The sequence below is a fragment of the Nyctereutes procyonoides genome, unplaced genomic scaffold (assembly GCF_905146905.1).
Source record: "Nyctereutes procyonoides isolate TBG_1078 unplaced genomic scaffold, NYPRO_anot_genome, whole genome shotgun sequence".
NCBI classification, from domain to species: Eukaryota; Metazoa; Chordata; class Mammalia; order Carnivora; family Canidae; genus Nyctereutes; species Nyctereutes procyonoides.
This window is the reverse complement of record NW_026575022.1, coordinates 2,570,614-2,585,629: the sequence shown is the minus strand read 5'-3', so window position 1 is coordinate 2,585,629 and position 15,016 is coordinate 2,570,614.

Sequence of the window (15,016 nt, the reverse complement as noted above, 5' to 3'; positions counted from 1 at the left end):
ACACACAGATCACACTTAAAAAGATGAAGTATTCATATACATTATATGGAATTATTCTATAAGAGAGATTTGTGTTTTTCCTTTAATTATTTATTTACAAAATTATTTATCACATGAACTCATACGTTGGGTTATAATCCACCACTACTTTATTTTACTGATTAATTGTTCCAATTTGGGCAACGGGGAGTTCCAATTGGCTCCTGTCCCCCCCCCCCATACAGTCCCATACATGTAGGCATTTTTAATTATTCTTGTATATTTCTTTAATTTTTGGCAATGCAAGATGTTCTAGGTTCGCTTCATATAGTTTTATGCCCTATATGTCTAGTCCGTATTGCTCAGATCAGACATTTCTCCGAGAAGCCCTTGCTCCTTTTTTTGGATGATAGCATTAGAAGATGCTATCCAAGATACCCAAGATCTGTACCCAAGATCTGTACATTGGTGTCCACACGGCTACTGGAGTGTTGACATTTCCAGGCTCTCTTACTCGACACACACAAAAATATACATGCATATGCTAATCTGTATATATACACATATCTGTATCTAATTTATATTCAAGTGTATGTATCTATATTTGTCTGTGAGTTAATACTGTCTCCAACTATATAATCCATTACCCATGAATCATTTTAGCCTCCTCCCCTTACTTATCTGCAAACTCCAACTGGAGAAATCTGGCTCCCACTACCTATATTGATAAATGAAGGCACTGGATCTGTCATGTTATCCAGTTACTCAGTTGCTCATTTCCAGTATCTACACTGGAACTAACTTGTGGGCCCCTTAGACAGCATTTCAACCACAGTACAAAGCTCATCTGCCTCTCTTTGGCCTTTAATCTTAGAGATTCCTCTCATTTCCAGTTTCTCTAAGGCTGCATCTTTCCCTCCCTCCCCTGTAGTGACGTTTGCTTCATGCAATTGTACTACAGTGACTTCTGTCACATTCTGGTTTCATCCTGCGATGAACTTTGAACTTCCATCCTGAAACAAGTAAATGCGAATGATAATAAATGACGAGTTCTGACTCTCTTATGCGACAAGGTGTTATCATGTGAACACAGATGAAGCTTTTTTTTTTTTTGTCTCTGATAGGCTTTTTTTTTTTTTTTTTTTTTTTTTGGTAAGGTAAATATTTGAATGATATTTTCTTTGACCACAAACAAATCATCCCATTTTCCTGTTGGGCACCAACTTGCTTTGAATATGCATAACATGTGACGCATATCAACATTTATGCCAAGAACACTTACTTTCTCAGGTGATCAAGCTTTCAAAGAGTAACAAAGATGCTTCCATAGAGCCAAACTGGGCAAGTTCAATAGAAGATGAATGATTTGTAATCTGAGAGCAAATACTTTTTTGACAGGGTTAGAAATGTTCTTTATAAATTTAGGTGGATGTTGAGAAAGATAAAGAAGTCAAGATTTTCCACAAAATTCACCATTATGTCTCCCTTACAGAAACAGCTATTTGTAAAATATATGTTTCAAGACAAATCTATCTTCTCCTCTATGTCCAGACCAATGATTTCCTATATAAAATCTTGTAGCGTAAGAGGAAGGAAACGTTGGTTAAGATTGTATTCTGTTTTATACAAAGAAGACCCAGAACAGAATTGATGATGATCTTTTGTAAATATGCAGCTTTCAGGATTAGACCAATGAAATCAAAATATAAGACAGCGGAACCTAAATATTGCCTCGGAAACCTAGAGAAGCTCTTGATTCTGTTAACAAGTAAAGTCACTTTTAAAATCTCTTCAAAACATTCAGAGAATTGTTATTAGTAGTTAATACTGATTGTTTACTGTAAGAAAGGTAACAAATCTGCTTGATGGACCAATTTACTAAAGTTCCATTTTTACATATGAGATGTGTTGTTGGATTAACTATAATGATGTCCAAACATAGACTTTAAATAGTATTAGATAAAATTCTGAAAATGTTAATCGGCTACGTGGTTGGCATGAAAAGCATCGAATGGAGAGTGCTAGTAGTTATTTAATTTTTAAAAATACTCTCCAAAGACATATAATAATATACTGGGGGATATTTCTATTAAAATACAATCTGAAAAAATATAATCTGAAATAAGTATAATTACTTCATTTTAGATGACCAGAAAACAATAAACCTAAATTGGGTAGCAGTGACATATAAAAATAACCATGGTTTTTCAAGCCTCTATTTCTTTTCTTTGTGTTCCAAGGGAAACCAAAGTATATTTGAGACTGACTTGTTTCATGATCTTTTAATCTTGTGCTGTAGATGGGTTTCATGTAGCTATGGTAGTTAAATTGAGAGGCACTGTTTATTTTTAGGACCCCATTGATTTTTCCACATCTGTTTTATGTGTCACAATAACTAAAGCAATACTTAGCAAAGGAGTGAATTAAGAGCTCGAGTAAAATTTACAGTAAAAAAAGGTTGACCTGCAAAGAAAAGGCTGATAGTATTCATATAAATACTTAGAACCATTCCTAGACAATTCCTGGACTATAATAGGAGTTCAATGAATGCTGTTGATTAAAATGAAAAACAAAAACAAAACAAAATTAAATACATAACAAAATAATTAATAGAATATCTAAATCGGATCATATTATAAATATAAATACATGAAGATCTAAAATGAATGAATGAACACATTACTTACAATTCTCTTCTAAACCAAAATTAGTACTTATGTAGTTATAACTTTTTCATATTTGAATTCGTCTAATGTTCATATAAAGATTTGAAAATGATTTGTGTTTGAGGAAATGTATATAAAATTTTAATTTAAAAATCCAACTATCAACTAAAAATTCATTTTGATGTATATATTCAAAAATTATTTCTCTACGTGATTTTTGAAATTATAAAAACAAAACTTTAGTTGAGATATATCACAATTTTATTATTTTTATTCTTTTATCAGAAATATTTTATTTTTTTCTTTCTCTTTTTTTAATAATAAATTTATTTTTTATTGGTGTCCAATTTGCCAATATACAGAATAACACCCAGTGCTCATCCCGTCAAGTACCCCCCTCAATGCCTGTCACGCATTCACCCATTCACCCCCACCCCCCGCCCTCCTCCCCCTCCACCACCCCTAGTTCGTTTCCCAGAGTTAGGAGTCTTTATGTTCTGTCTCCCTTTCTGATATTTCCCACCCATTTCTTCTCCCTTCCCTTCTATTCCCTTTCACTATTATCTATATCACAATTTCAAAATGAAAATCATGTAAATAAAACTGACATTTTAAGTTTTTGAGAATTCAAATCTTTTTGGATGATTGAATACATATAAAACTAAGTTTTAGCATCCTGGGTCCATTTGGCTGTCAATATAAAGAATTACTATTCAGGAAGCTAACACTCAACTTCTCTCTGTAGACAAATTTAAGAGTGACATGAGGTAAGATCGCAGCACATTCCGCAGTTGTCAGGTTCAGTTCTCTGTACTACATTAGTCCATCTTACTTCCACCACCACCAACTGAAACATAAAGGAAGCAAGAATGTGGATACCTCACACAACTGAGACACAATGCTGGCTTTAAGCTCTCGAGAGGAAAACGTTGATAAACTAATATATTTGTAATTCTTTAGACTGTGCTAAATATACACTTTTTATTTGTCAATCATCCCTCAATAAAGTTGAAAAGATAAAATATAATGTAGCAGCTCAAATTTAGTATATGGGGAAAAAAAATTCCCCTGTCCAAATCCTCCCTGCAACTTGAAAATACTTTCTGTTGGCAGCACTATTCCCAATATTTCAAGATTTTTAGATGTAGTCAGCTTTGTTTTCAAAGATGTAAGGCAAGTGATGTAGAGACTTTTTGTGATTCCTAAATGCGATTCGTTAGTTACCATGAAGCAGATTAAAGCAACTGATATGGTAATTAGGTTTAGCATTACTAATAGTGCTCAAATAAAAGTTTGTGTGTTAACGTATAATTTTACCATTTCACATTAAATTTTTCTTATCGTTAATGTTTTCTCTTTGGTTTTGATGAAACCTCCCCTCCCCCTGCTTGCATATGGTCTCTCTCTCTGAAATAAATAATTAAATCTCTAAAAAAAAGATGCACTAAAAATAAATAATGCTTATCTGCCTTTGTTTTTAGAATATTGTTTCCATAGTTGAGAAAGGCAGCACAATGTTGTGGAAGGCAGCATCTGAACCTTGTGCCACACAGACATGTATGTGAATCTAAGCTCTTCCAGTGTACTTAATGACTAGTCTGACACACATGAAGAAACTTCTTGGAATCTTAGTATCTTATCTAAAAATAGAAATTTAAATGTAGTGTCCGTCCTATAATTGACTCATATGCCACAGCATGGATATCAAAGAGACAATGCACATAAAAATTTCAGTAGTTAAACCAATTATTAGCCAATATTAGTTTTAGTAATTGTAGTAAAAAAATAATAGTTGATGATGATGCAACCACAAAGATAAATATTTTCGTTATTTAAAAATATAACAGTGATATACAATTGTTAAAAAACAAAACCATCTAGCTCAAAGTTAGTGAAAATTTTATGATAAATAATAAAATCATGAAACTGCTAACAAAAGAAACTTAGAAGTTATTCCAAATATTCCATTATATTCTCTGTGATCAAAAGTTAATATGTATATTTTACTTCTAGGTATTCATTTCCTTCCATATTGGCCAAAAAGACTGCATAAACAAGTCAAAAGCTACAGTATCCATTTCCTAATGTTTGGGTTGGTATTAAGACAGGGACTTTAGATCCTTTATGATGAAATTTTGTCACGGTGGTACTGTTCCATAAGCTCAAGTTGCTTGTTTGCAAGGAATGAGATCTAATTCATAAGCAAATATTTATTGAGAACCTACTTTTTCCCAGAATTCTTCAACATAAATATTTCTTAGTAATCAAGGTAAATTTCTTTTTTATTTTCCTTCTTCAGGTTAAAAGAATAATCACCAATAAACAAAAGACTAGACTATAAATGCTCTTGAGCACACACAGATATCATTCATACATACACCTTTGTAGTTAATGACATTACACTTTTCTTAATACCAAAATCAGTACCTTTTCCAAAAATCTTTCTTTGCATTGAGATCTTAATTCTTCTATATCAAAAATTTTACATTTGGAGATCTTCCATAGGTGATATTTTGTGAAAAAATAAAACGCTTCCACAGCATCTTCCAAAGATTTGCAAGTACAAAATTAAATGGATAGCAGTTGGCTCCTTTAACATTTTATAATTTTTAGAACTTTCCATTTGAACTTTGTTTATGTGCTTCATGAATGTGTGTATATGTGTATGTGTGTACATGTGTTTTAATTTGTGGTACAGTGGACAAAAGAGAGGGGACAAAGTTTTTTAAAAAACTCAATCTAAAAAAATAACAAGTCATTTGTCATTTTAAAATATGTGCCTTGGATGGGTGCCTGGGTTGCTCATTTGGTTAAGCATCTGACTCTTGATATCGGCTTAGGCCCCCATCTCAGAGTTCTGAGTTTAAACTCCATATTAGGTCTCATGGTCAGCATTTAAAAAAACAAAAAAAACTTTAGAATGTATGCTTTGGAGCCACAAAAGTTTGGGTTTAGCATCTCAATCTATTTGACAATATTTGATAATACTTTTTTTGACAAATCTCCTTTTAGTGTAATTTATATTCTCTCAGATACTATAGAATACTTGACAATAAAAAACATTTGACAATAAAAACTGAGAATATTTTAATCAGAATTATTTTAAAATTCAAGTAAGTTTTAGCAGCAATTATTTAAAGAAATTATTCCACTTCATATGTTCTCAAAAGTCACTTTTTCAACAATTCACCAGTTAGGTAGGTTGATCTTACTCAGTTGATGTAATTCAGTAGATTTTTTTCTTGAGTTTGAGGTATTAAAAATAGTTTTATATTGTTCTTTATGATTTTAAAAATCTGCGTTTTCAGAAAGATCATTTTTCACATTTTCTAGTTATTTGGTTATTGGAGCAGTGGATATTAACAGGCACAAAGACACTCTAAAGTGCTTTACTTCTGCTGGGCACTGAATGAAGTACCAAACAGCATAAAGGTCAAATGGAATTTACCATGTAATTGGAATCCACCTTAGAGATACAGAGAGGTACATACCATTTCTTCTTGCCTCCTTTGATCTCCTGGTCTCTGGATCCTTTGTACATTGCATGGTTCCTGATTTTTCTTTATGACTAACTCCTTCGGAATCAGCTTTCTACCTTATGTGTACACAGATATGCTGAAAATTTAATTGCCCCATGGCCTTTGGGGTCAAGTATTATGCATGAGTTTGTTAGGAGACTAAATCTCAGATTTGTTATACAGCCACTCTCCTTTTCTTTAGATCGTATATTACCCAGTGGACATGTCCCATGAACAGTACTATTGAATGTATTTGCTACAATTCCAGTGCTGCCCCACCCAATGACCCAATGTAGCAGAATCCATTAGAAAGGACAATATACATCTAAGTTCTTGGATATTTAAGGAAACAAATTAAGAACCCTTTGCATGATTAGATTTTTTCCACTTTTGATAATCCCTTAAGTTAGTTCATAGCTTCATCATAACTGTAAAGTAGAAAAGTTTAGAATCATATTGAACAATTTATTCTCTTTCCACTCATATCCAGTTAACATTTATTCTATCTCAGCAGAATGTATTACAATTGATCTGCCCCTGTTCAACCCCACCAAAATGTTGTTAGTTCAGACCTTTTACTATTTCTCATCTACAATCTTTAATTACTCTCTCTTCCCTACTACCCACAGGAAATCAACATTCCCATAAATATTTTAGCTTGATGCTATAGTTACTTATCTAAGAGGAAAATAAAATTTGTCAACCTTCTGCAAAAGCATAGGTTGAGGCTCAGCTTTCTATATACTAAATAAAATACAAAATTTAAATCCTGACATACACTATTATTTACTAGTCAACTTCATACCTACTTGGTATGAAGAGACTTCCAAGTCTCTATGTCCCTAAATCTTGCTATGTCACACATTTCTTTTTTTTTTCTACACATTTCTTAATGTGGCTGCAATTCCCTGGGAATAGCTTAGCTTGCTTCAATCCATATCATTGGCCCCAAATAAGTATTCGTTAAAAAAAAAAAGTTTATATATTTTTTAAAATATTTATTTATTTATTTATTTATTTATTTATTTATTTATTTATTATAGACACAGACAGAGAGAGAAGCAGAGACACAGGAGGAGGGAGAAGCAGGCTCTATGCCGGGAACCCGACACGGGACTCAATCTTGGGACTCCAGGATCGCGCCCTGGGCGGAAGGCAGGCACCAAACCGCTGAGCCACCCAGGGATCCCCAAAAAAGTTTATATTATTTGCCTAATTATGGGTCCAATTCCTAGCAAGACCTGACGATAAATAGTCTGCCTCACTCTTCTCATGATATGCATTTACCATAAATTCATGTATTCCAGTTTTGAATCCAAACATAATCAACATAACTAGATTGATTTTAGAGCTAATATTTAAATTTTGAGAATTCTGATTCAGGAAGTAACTGTAAGCTCGTGAAGTCTGAGAAGGTTCAGTGCCTATTCTTCTGGGTTTTCCCATCACAACTAATTTAAATGTAATAAAAATGTCTGCTTGGTTGTTTATAGAAAACTGGGGGTTTGAATTCCTTCATCCAGAGCCGCTAGGGACTCTAGATAAAGTACTAGAATAAACAATTTAATGAATAAATAATTAACACACAATTAAAAAGTTATTAAAACAGACTGGCATTAGCTATCTGTGTATTGAAGGTCTCATAGGTCTCTTGTAGATTAGCATTTAATACTTCTACCTCTATTATTAATCTTGGTTAATGGCATTTTTAGTCTTAAGTAAGAGAATTTTTATGTTATTATTTCTCCTAAGATCAAAAGGTATATAAAGCCATACAATGTAAACTGCCCAGTTTTTGTGTATAGATTTTTAGAGTAATGTAGCCAAATTATGTTTATTTTAAAAGTGATTCCTAGATGAAACACTATCAATCATTGTAAGTACAGTATTCTCATAAAACATTTTACAGTTGGCCTTTGAGCTACAATGAGCTTATTGTCCCAGAAAGTCTGGAATATAGTGAGCAAATTAGATGATTCTAATGCTAACCTCTTAGTTTCTTAAGTTCTTAATAAAATAGTTTATAGGGGTTTCTCTCATAACTCTGCTATTTCTGTGCTACAGTGATATGCTTAGGGATATCCCAAGTACTTGTCCAGATTTCAACACCTGTTTCTTTAATGATTGTGATACTCTCCTTAAAACTAGTTTTAGACTTTCCATAGCCCTAAAAGAAATTATTTAGGCATTACTATTTAGATGTTCTAGATCTTCCACTAATATGCCTGTATGAGTGGACATTTAGAAGAAAGGAGAAGAACAGGTGGGATCTGCTGACACAGGTGGCCTGTGCTTGTACAGATGTAGGCTGTATGATTACAACATGTGGTATGGAGTTAGAAAATAGCAATAGGTAATAAAAAATGCATCGTAATTAGGGGAAAGAAAATGGATTCCAGACTAATATAATTACAAGTGATAGCTGTTAGATTTTGGTAAATAAACTCCCACCTTCAGTTTACTCATGCAGAAAAGGGGATAATAATGTATAACTCACAGCATTGCTATGAAGACTAAACGAGGGATCCCTGGGTGGCTAGCGGTTTGGCGCCTGCCTTTGGCCCAGGGTGTGATCCTGGAGACCTGGGATTGAATCCCACGTCGGGCTCCCGGTGCATGGAGCTTGCTTCTCCCTCTGCCTATGTCTCTGCCTCTGTGTGTGTGTGTGTGTGTGTGTGACTATCATAAATATAAATAAAGTAAAATAAAATAAAATAAAATAAAATAAACAAAAGAGAAAGATGAAAGAAAGAAAAGAAAGGAGTCAAGTCAATATTTGTTAATTTTTTAAAAGATTGCCAGATAACTCTTTTGTAAAATTCTTCAAATGTTCACATTGGTTTATCAAAATATGCATGAAGATGGATGCTTACAACTGTTAGGTACAAACATTGTCGATGCTCTGATGAATTCCCTGTAGAAATTTGTATTCATAAAATGCAATAAATAACTTATGAAAGGTATTACTTCTTTCATAAAAGTTCATTCTTAGAACTTTTCATTTTTAAATTTTCATTTTGAAAAAGTTTTTGTTTTTGCTTTTTCCATTCTGCACTTACATATGCTAATCATGGAGGGATCTGAGTAGTTTAGCAGTAAGAAGAAGCAGATTTGCCCATTCATATGCTAATAGATTAGTTCTATACATATGCAAGGTATCTAAGTGAATGTGAATGAGTAGGCAAATTTATTCAGCTCCACTGAGTTACCTAAACAGATGAGTAAAAACATAAACCTGTTTTTATATTACTATTACCACTGTTAGTGTTTTTTTCTTATATTAGGAATATTGTTTGTTATTGTTTTAATTTAATTAGGGAAACTAATCATGTGAATCCTTTGCCTATACTAGCTTTCTGCTCTGAAACATTTACCAAAGACCTGATTAGGAAGATTAAACCAAGTGACTTTGCTGAGGTTGAAAGGGATTAAAATTTAGAAAGTCTGGGATGCAGCAGGAATTTCCAAGATAGAATACCAGAGAGTAGGAAGCTGTAGAGAAGAAAGACATCTAGAAACTGGTTTAGGTGTACATGGATTTTAGCAGGGTAACAAGGTACATATAGGGTAAGACTTAATTAGACAAAAAGAAAAAAAAAAGAATATCAAAGAGCTATACACTGAAAAACTTCTGGAACTTGCATAAGTTTGGGCGATGTTCACACTAGAATTAGAGCCAAATTGTCCACGTTGAGCCCCCAGCTTTCAGCAGAGATCTCCTGACATACTTTAGGTGTATAACTAGCCTGGCCCTTAAGTTTAATCTAGATAGTAAAATGTATTAATAAGATGTGAAAAAACTCAAGTCTGATGAGCCACAAATACTTTTACTGCTGACCAGAACAAAACTAAACATTTTTAAAGGAAAACAACAAATCTGGGTACTTAACAGTGAAATTCACAACAAATTTTGTTTTGATCAAAAACAATATGAGAGTAAGTATAAGAGAACAGAAATCACGAATGTATATAGTAATTATTAAACATAGTTTTAAAAACAGCTGTGATAAATAAGTATATGATATTTTAATGAACATAATAAAGAAAAAAGATTATAAGAAAAAAAACAAATTTTTTCAGATCTTAAAAATCTGAAATGAAAAACACTACTGAATGGACAGTATAACGGATTAGACATTATAAACCACAAATATCAAGAACTAGAGCTTAAAGATTTGATCATTAGAAATATCCAAAATGTAAACAGCAGGTACAAAAGCTAAAAATCAATAGAAATTCAGTGATCTAAAAGAAAATAAGTATCTTAACATACGTGCAATTGGATTCTAGGGCAAATAAAGGAGAAAAATTATTTGAAAAAATAATAAACATTTTCTAATTTTAAGAGCAATATAAGTCCATAGATACAAGAAGCTCAGCAAAATCAGGGTAGAATAAAAATAAAGAAAATAACCTTAAGAAATCATGATAGAAATTCTGGAAACCAAGTATCAAAAGAGAATCTTTTTAACAATAAACAAAAATACATCATGTACAGGGGAAACAAATATAAAAATAATGGCTGATTTTTTATTGGAAACAATGGAAGCCAGAAAACAAAAGAGTGAATTATTAGTAGAGCCAAAAAAAAAAAAAAAAAAAAAACACACACACACACACAAAAATAAAAACCTTTCAATTGGAAGGGAAGGTTATATTCAGAAAATGTTTTTATTTTGCTTTTGTTATTATTTTTCTGAAAAAAGTTGAGAAAGTTCACAATATAAGAAATGTTAAAAGATATTCTATAATCTAAAAGAAAAGGATTCCAGTTAGAAACCCATATCTTTAGAAAGAAATTAAGAATATGGCTAATGATAAGAACGTGAATAATATAGATTCTTTTCCTTTAATAATAAAACTTGCTTCTAAACATACTTGACCCTTAAAACAAGACCATACCATATACAGTGGGATTTATAATATAAATTAAAAAACCATATGACCTTACTCAGAGGATGGGGGGTGGAGAGAAACAGAAATATATTTTGTAATGTTTTTATTACTTATTATTATAATTGCTGTTATTATTATTATTATTTTCATTACTACTACTACTACTACTATTATTAGATCAAAGGAACAGAATAAAGAACCCATAAATAAACCCCTCAGTCCATGGTTAGTTAATTTACAACAAAAATGCCAAGAATATACAATGGAAAAAAAATAGTCTCTTCAGTAAATGGTCCTGGGAAAAATGGACAGCCACATGTAAAGAATTAAACTGAACCACCATCTAACACCATTTACAAAAATCAACTCAAAATGGATTACAGACTTGAAACAGCCTAAGATGTGAAGCCATAAAGTTATTAGAATAACACCTAAGCAGAAAGATCCTTGACAATGGTTTTCATGATGATTTTTAAAATTTGTGGGTTTTTTTTTAATTTTTTTTTAATTTTATTTATTTATGATAGTCACAGAGAGAGAGAGAGAGAGGCAGAGACACAGGCAGAGGGAGAAGCAGGCTCCATGCACCGGGAGCCCTATGTGGGATTAGATCCAGGGTCTCCAGGATCGCACCCTAGGCCAAAAGCAGGCGCCAAACCGCTGCACCACCCAGAGATCTCGATTTTTAAAATTTGACATCAAAAACAAGGGCAACAGAAGCAAAAATAAACAAGTGGGACTACATCAAACTCAAAAGCTTCTGAACATAAAAGAAACCAAAAAAAGGAAAAGACAGCCTATGGAATGGGAGAAAATATTTATAAATCATTTATCCTATAAGGGGTAATATCCCAAATATCTAAAGAACTCAATGGCCAAAAAACCATCTAATGGTGAGGTTTTAAAATTATAGGTAAAGTAGTAGTAGTATAGGTATTATAGTGCTATTTGAAGGTACATGCAATAAGTTAAAAATATATATTCTAGCCCTGGGAAAAAAAACCTCAAAATATAAGAAAGAAATGAGAAAAGAAAAGAAGAAAGGAAAGAAAGCAAGCTAATAAACAAATAGGGGAGTAAAAATAAATCTTAAAACTATAATTCAAAAGAATTCAGAGGTAAAAAGAAGAGAAAATGGAAACTTGCGATTGAAGTCACAATCCCTCCAGTTTTGTGTGTCTGTGTGTGTTTAAGACATTAACAAGATGATTCCAAGGTATTTCTGGAAAAGAAAAAGAAAATAAATATAAGAAAAGAAGACACACAAATACACACAAGAACACTTGTGCGATTAGTTCAGGATACACAATAGGGCTATACTAGTATGGTGGGCGGAGTGACGGCCCCTCAAAGGTGTTCATGATCCCTGGAACCTGTGAATATGTCACCTTATGTGACAGAGAGGAGCTAAGGCCACAGAAAGAATTAAGCTTACTAATCAGCTAACCTTTGATTGGAGGATGATACTAGATTATGTCTGGGCCCAAGATAATCCCATAGATCCTCACAAGTTGAAAAGAAAGGCGGGAGAGAGAGGAGCAGCGAGAGGGTATCATAAAAAGCCTACTGCCTCCTATTATTGGCTTTGAAGAGGGAGGAAGGGAGCCACGAGCCAAGAGAGCGAGTGATCTCTAGAAGTTGGCAAAGGCCAAGAAAACAGATTTTCCTCTGCAGCTTCCAGGAGGAACACGGCTCTGCTGACATCTTGATTTTAGCCCAATGAAACCCATTTTCTGCTCAATATCCAGAACTGTAAGATAATAAATGTGTGTAGAAAAAAAAGAAACATGACACATTTCATTAAAATTAAATATTATGATATTCAAAAGAGAACAAGGAAGGTAAGGCACAAACTCACACACACACAAAAAATATTTGTGACTCTAATAAAGGACATGTACCCAAAATATAAATAGACGTTTTTTAATTCAAAAGAAAAAAAAAAGGTTCACAAAGGAACTGCTACACAAATGTTCATAAAGATTTTATTCATAATAACCAAAATTGGAAACAACCATGATGCCAGTTAACTGATGAGTGGATAGACAGATTAAGGCATATGCATACAATGGGATACTATTTACAATAAAAAATATGAAATTCTGGGCAGCCCGGGTGGCTCAGCAGTTTAGTGCCGTCTTCAGCCCAGGGCCTGGTCCTGGAGACCGACCCAGGATGGAGTCCCACGTCGGTCTCCCTGCATGGAGCCTGCTTCTAACCCTCTGCCTGTGTCTCTGCTGCTCTCTCTCTCTCTCCCCCTGTGTCTCTCATGAATAAATAAATACAATCTTTTAAAAAAATTATGAAATTCTGATTTATCTACAACAAGCATGAATCTCAAAGAGACACAATGAGGAAAATACATCAGGCACAACCGAGGTATTACTCTATAACCATTTTGGTGAAATCTGGAGCAGGTCACACTGGTCTGAATCTCTGATAGATTGGATAAGCGTTGTATGAGGTTGAAAGGTCGGGTGGATTGACTGTACCAACGAATGAGAGAATAAATATATAATAAGATTCTAGATTTGGATTGGGGCAGTACTTGCACAAGTGCATCAATTTATCAAAACTTATGGAATTATAAATCATAAATTGTAAATCTTAAAATGGCTGTATTTCCTTGTATGAAAATTATATCTCTTGTAATTCATTTATAAAACAATGAGTCAAACAACCATTTGTCATATACACCACTAGTATGTGATTTATCGGGAAATATAAAGTCTCTTGGTTGCAAACTCTCATCCGGATGTTGAACATTTAGTGTAAATAAGTCAGTCACTGGTCGGTAGGCTTTTAGCGAGCTTTCTACTAGGAAGCATATTATAACACAAAGTCCCTTATCTTTGGATTTAAAGAGACCTGGGTTCAAATTTTGCCATTCTTTCCGTTGAATAAACAACATTAAGTTTGCATGAGTCTCAGTTTTTTCATCCCTAAAATTTGAATAATGATGTTTACCCTGTAAGGTTGTTGTGAGTATGAACATTATTTCTTACTCTGATCTGGTTCACTTCAAATTTCTGAGATAGGCAAATCCAGACCGAATTTAGTCACACGCAGGACATTGAGCACATGGACTTAGGACAAAACTCCACCCATTCTCCTTCAATTACCTGGGATGGGGAATAATGTCAATGTTTCATGTGTGTGATTTTTTTCCTCTGAAATGGAATAGAGATTAAATGATCAAATATCTAGAAGACTTAAAGAAGCCACGCCTCTTCATTTATGCCTTAGAAGGAAACAGAAAAGTGATGCTCAGTGTTCTTTTATGGACCTATTTTTGCATCTACAGAACTAAAAGCAAACAAACAAACAAACAAAAAACCCCAGAAATTTAAGACATGTTCTCTTGTTTGAGAGATACCTTCTACTTTGGAAGGAAAGTGGGGGCCAGGATATGACCCAGGAAAAGAGACAGTAATTAAAAAATGGTCTCTCACACACGTGCTTGCAGTTTAGACTTTCAGGAAGACACATTAAAAAAAAAAACAAAAAAAAAAAACAAAACAAAACCAGATGTTGGGCCTTTGTTTGCCAGTATAAGAAAGTAGAGAAAAGGCCAGCCAGGAATCAAGACTGTGCATTTCCCTGGAAGGTCTCATCAGGAAATCAAACACATTGGTAGAGAGACGTAAAGAGTCATTAAAGCAGAAAAGAAATTGAATAATAACACATGTGAGGAAGTAGCACAGCGCCTAATTAGCTGTGTCGGAGACCCATTTCCTTCGCTCTCCATCCTACTCATGCTTAACCATCACTCTGCAACTACCAAGAGCCAAAGTCGGGGGGAGAGATGATGGGGACAGAAGCAAGCAACATTACTGCTTCTTTCAACATTTTAAAATTTATTTTATTTTTGTATTTAAAATAAGTTAATTAACACATAGTGTATTTTTCATTTCAGAGGTAGAGTTTAGCGACTCATCAGTCGTGTAGAAATTCGAG